The sequence below is a fragment of the Psittacula echo genome (assembly GCF_963264785.1).
Source record: "Psittacula echo genome assembly, chromosome: 5".
NCBI classification, from domain to species: Eukaryota; Metazoa; Chordata; class Aves; order Psittaciformes; family Psittacidae; genus Psittacula; species Psittacula echo.
Window position 1 is genome coordinate 58708567 of NC_137739.1, and position 10579 is coordinate 58719145.

Genomic DNA, 10579 nt, shown 5'->3' on the forward strand with positions numbered 1-10579 from the left:
ATGGTCTGAAAGCCCTGCAAGATGGCAGCTTGCCCCTGCCTAAAGCTGTCTGTTCCACGGCACCTACAGGGTCCCCAGCGGCACTGATCCAAGGCAGCATCTGAGAAGTGATGCTCTGGTGCTTATAAGGGGAAAGAGAACGAAATACCTTGTTCATCACATAAAGGTTTTTCTTTTACTGCTGCACCACAATGACCGTGTTACGGACAAACTGCAAAGCCTAAGCTGGCATAGGGATGTTTTGGCTGCTCAAAGATGAATTTAAAGTAACCAAGCTATTTCACCTAAATCTTGTAATATCCTAGAAAGCAATAAAGTCTGTTCTAGACTAGGGCCTTGGGAAACAAACTAACAACAACCAAAAAAAACCCCAAACAGAAAACAGTAAAGGGTGTGTCAAATGAAGTGTAAAGCCTGATCCAGGTGAATTTCAACGACACTGCCTAAGACACCATGAGATCCTCTTCTGTGCCAACACAAAGGCACTGACAGCAGGGTATATCATCTACAGTCTCTATCCAGCCCTTGTACAGCAGAGCAAGAATGCATGTCCCATAGCATCTCTCACTGAACATCAGAGTATATATATCAGTATATATACACATATATACTAATCACATCACTAATGGGGAATGGGAATGCTAAAACAGTGGAGGCATGAAACACCTGTGGAAAAAAAAAAAAAAAAGGTGGATGTCGTGGTTTAAGCCCAAGCTGTAAATCAGAACCACGCAATCTACTGCCCCCCCCCACCTTTCTTCCCTCCGCTTCTGGAGGGACGGGGAGGAGAATCAAAAGAATGCAGCTCCCACGGGTTGAGATAAAGACAGTCCAGCAACTAAGGTATAACACAAATCACCACTGCCGCCACCAACAATAACAACGACAAGAGAAATAACAAGGGAAGAGAATACGATACCGCCCGCCGGAAAAGACAGCCCGACCGAAAAAGGGGATGTGCCCTTCCGGGTATCTCCCAGTTACATCCCCTGGCATGACGTGCTGTGGTATGGAATACCTCCTTGGCCAGTCTGGGTCAGGTGTCCTGTCCCCGCTTCCTCCCGGCCCCTCCTCCTCCCTGGCAGAGCATGAGACTCACAAAATCCTTGGTCAGTCTAAACATCAGTGTTATCAGTTTTTTGTTCCCAGGCCAAAAGTCAAAAACACAGTGCTGCAACAGCTACTAAGAAGGAGAAAAAAAACTGACTGCCACTGCTGAACCCAGGACAGTGGAAAAATAGTCAATTCCTTTTTTGTTCTGTTTCTAAAACTATCTTTGACTATTTTTGTGACTGTGGCACATTGCTTTTCAGATGAGATACTGGAGTTAATTTACCATAGATGATAACTTTCACAAGCTTTTCCTAAGAGCTAGTCCTAATATCACCAAATCTGTGCTGTATTCCATCCCAGGTGAAGCTTTGTTTTGATTTGTTGTGGAAACTCAACCTTACTTGTCATTTCTCACTGTTTAAAAGCTTCTTCCATTTTAACGTCAGATGTGCAAAGTAATGTCTGCTTTTCCAACCCCGAATGAAGAACTGCACCCAGGAGCAATCTTGCTTCAAATTTCTAGCATTTTAGCACAGAGTTTGTATCTTGATCCCAGCCCTATCTTAAAATTATACTGTGCTACTGGAAAAAATCATTGCCTCAGTTGCCTTCATCTGATAGCTGGTACTGTAGCAGATGTCATGGCAAGTACTAAATCCAGAAAGCTACAGTTAAAGGGGAGTTTCATACATTGTCTTCTGTTTCACATACTTAATTGCACACGTGAGGAAACACTGTGAGGAAAATGCAGTTACTTCATCCTGTAAAAGCAGCATAGGCAGAATCCCTCAGGCTCACATCTTTAAATGGAATGAACTGATGAGACTGAGGAGGCATGACTGATGAGATTGTCTCTTCTGGGTTGCAGAAATTAGCGGCTTCGCTCCAGTGGACACAAGGTAGGGTTGGAAAAGACAGCTCCAGTGAAAATGCATCCTCCCCTCGTATTTCCCTGAACAGACTACTTCTGGATGCCAGATGAAAAACTGAGACAAAGCAGTCCACCTCAGGTCACCCTCTAGGCTCCACAGCTATTACAGTCTCTTCCATTTCGGCTTTCCACAGTCCATCCAGACACACAACAGATGATTACTAGGTGTGAGAGTGTGCAGCCAGTGGCCTCAGGACACAGCTCTTCCCCATTGTTTTCCCTTCCCTTCCCTTGACACCTCATTGTTCCTATTAGTATCCTAGTTTGAGCCACCAGATCTCAAGCATGACATCTCTAAGGTCTCACAAAGTGGGCTGGCTTATGGCAACTCACCTTCTGAGGTATCTTTTCACATTAGAAGACCCAGGGACTCCTGAATAAGAAAGAAGGCAAGAAGCTGAGACAGTTAGAGGGCAAGAGGAACTCCTATTTCAAATATCTATGGAGCAATTCCTGAGATTCTCAGAATGAGGGAATGAGCACATGGCTTCACCCATCATCTTTGCTTATCTTTATGGATTGCAACACAATGAATAATCCTCAGCAAAGTTCTCTGCTCCTTCTGACAATACAGTGCAGAAAAACAAAATAAAACAAAAAACAACAAAACAGAAAAAGTCAAACTTTCAGTGACTGCTGAAACATTCATGGTAATCCCATGCAGGCAGAAGTGAGCTCTCCTTGGCGTGCAGAGAATGAGCCGTGTCACTGGCAGCTTAGTTAGTGCATGTGAACTGAGATGTTTTACAGGAAAACAATATTGCATTTGCATTTGTTACAGTTAGTGACAGAAATGTGTCAAATATAGGGTGTAATTTTTTGGACACCTGTTTTGACATGACCAGTGTCAGTCTTCCCCAGCCATATGGCTGTTGCTGCACAGCACAGTGTCTGAAGCCAGCCCACATATCGCCAAGGAATCTCATAATATAGCAGAAGTAGTAAGATACTACAGAATATTCTGAAGGCATTGCCAGTGACTCAACATTTAACCTCGCATTGGAATTTCAAGCCGGTTGTAACTCCCAATGTTCTGTTTGAGTAGCACATATCGTCACTAAGTCTAATGTTCACACTTGGAGGATAATTTGTCTTTATGGAAAGCAGGAAATAAAGTTAGGCAGTAGCATTTAGCAGTTTAAAATTAACTCCTTTTGGAAAGGAAAAAATTTAGTCACAAAGTGGTTTTAGATCCCTGTTACATCACTTTAGATAAGCTCAGCAAATGCAGTTTCAAAAAGATCTAGAGATATTTATCATCATTGAACACCACAACTCCATCTCTACCAAGAGAAGTCAAGGGAAATAACTTTATTTGAAGGAAAAAAAAATCCAAAGCAAAAAAAAAAAAAACCCTGTTCTTCCAGTAGCACTTTTATACTCATGATTTCTACAGCTTTTTTTCGTGTGGTTATTTGAAAATCACAGCTTTTGTACCCAGACGTTCTTACGTATTTTCCTTACCTTTTCTTGTGTTTTATGTTTAGCACTGCACGTAAGAGTCTTGACAACATGAATTTAAAGTGCCTAAATGTAGGAGAGGGGGAAAAAAAAGGATCCAAAATCTAGTATGTTTTAAATGTCATCATTTTTTTAATAAAATCTTCACAGTCATTTGCTATATGTTTTTTTAAAGCTTAATGTTCAGTTAACTGTAACAGGAAGCCACCCACAAAGGGTGTTAGGGTAGAAACATATAAAAGTGCAAAGTTCAAGAATGTTTTGGTAGGTATGAAAAGTTTTACAGACTACAGATGCCTGTTCAATCACTCAGGTCAAGCCAAAGGAACCTGCAAAATGATTTAGTTAGAAGCCTTTGCAAAAATTGCGAACTTGGTACAGGTAGGTTTATCTTTTATTTGTTGTGCATTCGTTTTAATTCATTACAGACATATTACAAGTGAAACCACTTCTGTGGCTTTTAGCCAACTATACAATCTACTTACTATTGACAATTAATTCAGAGAAACCAGGACCAAGAAGTCTGAGACCTTTTGAAGCACTACTTATGGAGGAGGCATAAGACACCCAGTACAGACTTTAATCTGGCTCTTTACTCAAGACCCCTGTAAATACACTCCAAAGACATTAAAATAAGCACCGTAATGATTACAGGAAGAAGTGATAGGAATCCCTATGCTTGGATGCAAATTATATTCTGGAAAATGCCTGCTTTCCTGTCACCTCAGCAAATTATTTTTACCTTCAATGCATGATTTGCTCTTGCAAAGTATTATGTACCATTTTCACTCAAAGAAATGAAGCAGAATATTGCATAGAGACAATTGTCTCAATTGTGTTTACAGCAGACTTGTGTGAAATGAGTGAGCTGAGAGATTGTCTTTGCTAGGTGGCGATTTTGGTCTGTCCAGACAGGCTTTATAGATGAGCAGAAAAAAAAAACCTAGTTTAAAGATGTGTTTCTTATGCAGAAGAAAAGGGAGTCTGGAACAGAGCTGGCCACTGCACCCCGAGTTCCCGTGAAGCTAGGGTGAGCTGTCATGATCCTTTCAGCCTCTGCAAGCTGTCAGGCTGTGAATCATCAGACCCAGGAGCTTGAAACAAAAGGCCTAACACCAACACCTGTATAGGGGTTTTTTTTTCAGCCTGGGTTTATTAACAGCTGGTTTGTGCTTGCTTTTCTTTGTAACAACTTTTTTGCTCAATTGTGTCTCCTTTCTGCCCAGTATTTATTCCAGTATAAATATGTACATACATTCACAAGTGATAGCCATCTATACCGCTAAACAAACCAGGCTTTTCCAGCCTCTAGCCTGATAAGCCCCTGATTCCCAAACTCATCCCACTAGCCTTTTATTCTAGGGTTCTAGCTGAGCTCTGTTCTTGGGACTGGCACCAGTTCCAGCATACCACCAATGCTCACTCAGAGCTGCTGTGAAGCTCCCCTTGTGTCTGCTAAAACACCCTGTTTGATACGTCACACCAGCACATGTATGATACATTTCACCAGCAGTTCAAACTCACCCTGCAATCGGTCAGCTCCTTTCCTTGGGCATTTATAGCAGATGAGTTCCCAAGGCTACAGCTCTCTTATTATCAGCCTCCAAGTACATCAGAATATACTATATACTGCTGAATAACACAGCTGCTGCCACCTCACTCTGCAAAGACGTTCATGCTTTACCTTTTTATTTCTTTGCAGACATTCCTTTCCCAGAAGTACAATAAAACATTTTCACCTTCACGCTTTCACAATGATCAGACCTTTCAGCTCCTGCATTAGAGTCATGTTCCTCCACATCACTTCTTAAACTCTGCAGTATCCAACTTCATGACCTGAGCACTCTCAACATTCCCCCTGCCTTCTTCCGTCAGCTTTTATTGCTGTGTATGGTGTCACAGAGTCTGGGATATCCCCCTGGGTCAGTTGGGGTTGGCTGTCCTGGCTGTGTCCACTCCTAACTTCTAGTTCATCCTCAGCCTGCTTGCCGGTGGGGGGGATTGAGTGGCAGAAAAGGCCTTGACTCTGTAAGCGCTACTCAGCAGTTACATCCCTGTGTTGTCATCGCTGTTTCAGGCCCATACAAGCTTCTAGGAAGAAAATGAACTCTATCCCAGCCAAAATCAGAACAACAGGCCAGTTACAGTTTTAGCTGATACCACTGCTTTCTTTTCTTCCCTGTAACTGCAATTAGTATTCCTTCATCCTTTGCTATATTCATGGTTTTCCGTGTATTAAGACCAGAAAGAACAACTGCACAAGCTTTTTTCATTACTTCAGTGATGCCTATGAATCTTCTCAAACCTAGAACTCAAAATATACATTAATTAATTTTCCGAACAATTTTCATCTTCATCTCAAAGTGATTTATGTGTTTCAGGAAACAGTATGGAACGAATTCAATTCTTAGCATTTATTAACATTGCTCCTGTGTGGTCAGTTTTCATTCTAAGCTATATTATTCAAATGAAAAAAAAAAGACATTTCAATAATGTGATTCGCAAACACAATTCCAAATGTCTGTAACTAGAACAAGGAATTAAAGCTAATAAGGAATTAAACCCTGCGCTGAACTATAGGTACTTCTCTTTTTTACGGTCAGGACATACCTGGACACTAAAATGTAAATAATGACCTGCAGTACACCATCAACTCTCATTTTGCTGGTTCTATCATACGTATTTAAATACTAAATTTAACAAAGAAAAATATAAATATTAGGTTGTCCAATGTGAAGCATTAGGCTGCTCTTCTTTTTACTGGTGCCTCCATTTCACTAGTCCTTGACATCCATTCTCTTTTTTCTTTTGTCTTTTTCCCCAGTTTCATTCTTCTGTATTGCTCCACCTTGCTGTCTTGTATGTCCAGAAGAATATTTGTACCATAATCTCTGCTCACATCCTTACATCCTTATTACTAAACAATAAATTTTATACTAAATGTATGAAACCTTGATCCACTGCATTGTAGAGGGAAGTGTCATGTTGTTGGCGAAGAAAAAAAATATGTCACTAGGTATCAATATTTTGGCTGGGTCAGAAAGCGTGCATTTACCATAATAACAGCTACAAGCTCTCAATCTGCTTTCATATCTAAATGAAAATGAAGACTCTTGGGCATAATGAGAAGATACTTTCAGTGGAGCAAGGCAGCTTTACATCTATTACAAAATTAGCTGTTGGATAGTAAAGTCTCCTGTTGCTGCTATGTGGAGCTCTGGTTCTTTCCAGAACTTTCAGCTCACATCAGGCTTTTATTCAGGAAAGCTTCCAACTTGTAAATGCTAAGTGTCACTCAGCACTCTGCTGGGTGCACACTCACTGGAAAATTGCCATATGCATCCTCAGAGGGCCAGCAGGTCTGATCCTTAACCTTTTAGCACCATACTGATCTCCCACACAATGCTTTAGCTCTTGGTAGCTCACTGCTAGTTCATTTTGCTCTCATGTGGGAAGAATAATGAGAAGAATCTTGCTGAGCCCTTACATCATATTAATAATTATATGGGAATAAACACAGAATAACTGTAGGGTGCTATGTTGGGCAGGAATAACAGCTACCTATTTAAAACAGGATGCTTTTTCCTCTATGCAATGAAACGCAAAAAAAAAAGAAAAATTTCCAGAAAATGAGATGGGTTTGTGTTAGTTAAATTAAAAAAGAATATTTTCTTTGTCCTGCACCATCTACTGAGTGCAGTTTTCCTGGGCTGAGAGTCTTCCACCAACCTTGTTGACTCAGCAGATACTGATACATGGTTCACAAGCTATTTTTAGGAAATCCATCAATGCAGTGTTAGTTAAGGTAAAAAACATTTATTAAAAGCTGGGGTACCAATTGAAGCCATGTTTTAGAAATTCAGCCATGAATCAGGCTGTGGGGACACCAGAATAAATTAATTATGCATGAGCTAAATTCACTAGCAAAACCCCTGTTAATCCTTTGAAAACCTAATTAAGGAGTCAGTAATGGTTTTCTAATACATAAGTATGAAATCTAACATCTAGACTCTTAAAAATAAAATTAATATCCACACTTCAAGACTTGAATTACAGAAGCAGTAATTAATAATGTCATGACGCCATCATCCCCTCCCTCCTATGGAAATGTCTTTTCATTAGTCTAATTTCAGAAGTTGCATGTGAAGAAATTTAAATCATTGTCAGCTAATCAGCTTTCATTGTTGAAAAAATCTCTTCATATTCTCAGATATGAGTAGCAATGAGGAAAGTATTAAATGTATTTATTTGCTTTAAAATGCTTTCATAGATATGCAGGCATTGCAATGGGGTGCTCAAAGGATTAGGTGAGCTATACCTAATTAAAAGTTCTCTGAGCTGTTGACCATGGAGCTTGACGCAAGATAAACAAAAAGCTTTTCCAGTTCCCCCAAGAACGTTGTTGCTTGCATATCCTGTAAATACAGCTTGCCAAGGAAGCAGTTAAAAGTCCAGCCGTTGTGGGATGGGCACGTGAATAGCACTGCACACACAGCAGAAAAGCTTCTTAGAGTGAGTAGTGAAGGCATTCACAGGAAGCTTTGGGAATGCCTAATAATTGCCATTTTTGAGGGTGATTCATCTGCTGACACATCAGTGACATCTCCCCCTGACCTGTTCTGCTTCCATGTTGTGATTTCAAATATTGAGTTGTGACAGCACTTGTCTGAGCCATGACAGAATTTGTCCTTTGATGACAGGAGAGTACATAGGTAGCAAAGATGAAAGGTGCAATGGCTGTAGCTCTTTATCACATTGTTAGTATTAAATACTTGGCTTACAGTCTTTGTCAGAGGGTCTCCGAGCACCACCAGAAACACACAGGAATTTTCAGAATTGGTTTGTATGCCTATAGCCTGTTACCACTGTTATCTAAAGCTTTCTTTAATTAAAGTAGCCATAGCCAGAGTCCCTGAGAATGAAAAAACTTGAAACTCAGTATTTCCCCTAGCCAGTATAATACATGAGAGAAAGAGGAAGCAATAGATTCCCACCTATTGCTAATAGCCCCTCGTTCAGTACCTCACATGTTTGTGTGTTCTCAGATTGCTTCAATGCACCTGCTCCTTGTGGGTATTTGTGTTTTCCGTAAAGCATACAATTGCTTTAAAAATGCATACACAATGTTGTTCTATTGTTTTATCATTCCTACCCACAGACTAAATATGTTTTCACATTATCAAACAAAGTAAGGAAATCAAGAATTAAAACAAGGAAATTGAGGCTCTTTCAGTTCTTCTATTTATAATTCCCGACCAAGAACCTTGAAAAATGTCCTTCATTTTTCCCTTTTGCAATCTAGGAATAGTATTTTGTGCCAGAGCTGAACACAGGAGGATACATGCTCTTATCTCAATTAGTATTGACTCTATCATGGTCTGTAGTTATAAACAAAGCTAACAACACTTACAGCAACAAAAATAGAACTAATCAATAATGAGCCAGGAGGACCAGTGGTACATTTATCTTCTGGGAATATAAATTCTTGGCAAGAAATCACGATTTCAGCTTCAAACCCCGTAACTGCAAGTCTTTGAAGTGTTGGAACCAAGTTCAGCTTTTCATCTCAGAATATATTTTGGTAATTTTCTCAATAGCTCCTCCCACTAACATAAAATGATGATAATAATAATAAAATAATAATAATAACTACTACTATTGTCATCATTATTATTATTTCCTACTAGCACAATCTTTTTTCAAGAACAAGTAGTTGTGTAATTCGTAAAAGAAACTCATAGAATCATCATAGAATCATAGAATAGTTAGGGTTGGAAAGGACCTCAAGATCATCAAGTTCCAACCCCCCTGCCATGGACAGGGACACCTCATTTTTACTCTATGCCATTCAAGACAAAATGAGAAAATACATGCCAGAAAGTTTTGTCAGTAAGGATGATATCTAAAATTTCTGGCCTTCTGGGAACATGATCAAACAAAACAGATACTGAAGGAACATACAGGCCTGATCCTGTGCAGAGCTGTTTATGTAATTGTTAGCAATAGCCATACTTGTAATTCATACTAAGCCACATACAAGGCTTTTGATTGAGGTAGAGGCTTATCTGCTGGGCCAGAGTCACTATGCCCACACTACCCTCTCCTATCATGCTGTCATTCTGGGATGTTGCTTTGCTCTTTTCTTGTGTCAGGCATTACTTCTCCTTGAGGATGTACTGCACGTGTTAGCAGGGGAGCAGCATGCTTGCAGGTGTACATGCACAGTCACAGATCCCTAAGACTGCTGTAACGTGGCTTTGCAGAGGATCAATGTAGCCAAGAAAATTCCCTTCCCTGAATTATGGGAAACCATGACAAGATAATCATTCTGTATCACACGGCCACTCCTACCCAGCCAATATTATAACATCTTAAACACAGGTCACCAGCACAGTCTGCATTTTCTAATGAATATAAAAACATAGATTTTAATGGGCACTCTCTCCCAAATAACCATTTTTCTTTTACATTTATTATTAGCAAGCTGCTGTTGCCAGTAGCATTTGCATTACCAGCGACTGCACCAAAAGGTTAAAGAAGTCTGTGGCTGTGCCAGTCAGTCACCACACATAAACCTCCTAAAGCAAAGATATAAATCGTTATAGAAAACTGGTGCCAAACAGACAATACAGAGCTCTGAAAATAGCCTCTTTGTTCTGAGATCATTTTATTTCTTCCTTGCTGTCAGCCATTTGTGTTTGAAAAGTATTAGGTTTAGTTTGAGGTGCTAAACCATGAAAATTCTTATAAAGCAGTCTTAATCTCAGAAGCACAGAATAGGAGAACCCCATTGTCTTCAACCTGGCTTTCATTATTCTATCTATCTATGGCACTTGAGAATTCACATAAAAAGTTGCAGCCATTAGAAGTCACATAGTGACCTTTAACTCTAAACATGCACCACTTCGATAAATTAATTCAGCGAAGTGTAAAAATAAAATCGTGTTTCCCTTGGGTATGGCAACGGTGCTTGCCTTGCAGGGATTCATCTGTCTGTAATAACACCCTGTTCAAAGCTGCATATGAATATACTGTCTTTTCTAAATAAAGCAACTGCACATTTTTATTCTAAAAAAACCTTAACCCCCTTGCTGATTGCTGTGTCTTGTGAAAAAATAGCAGAGTGCCTGATCA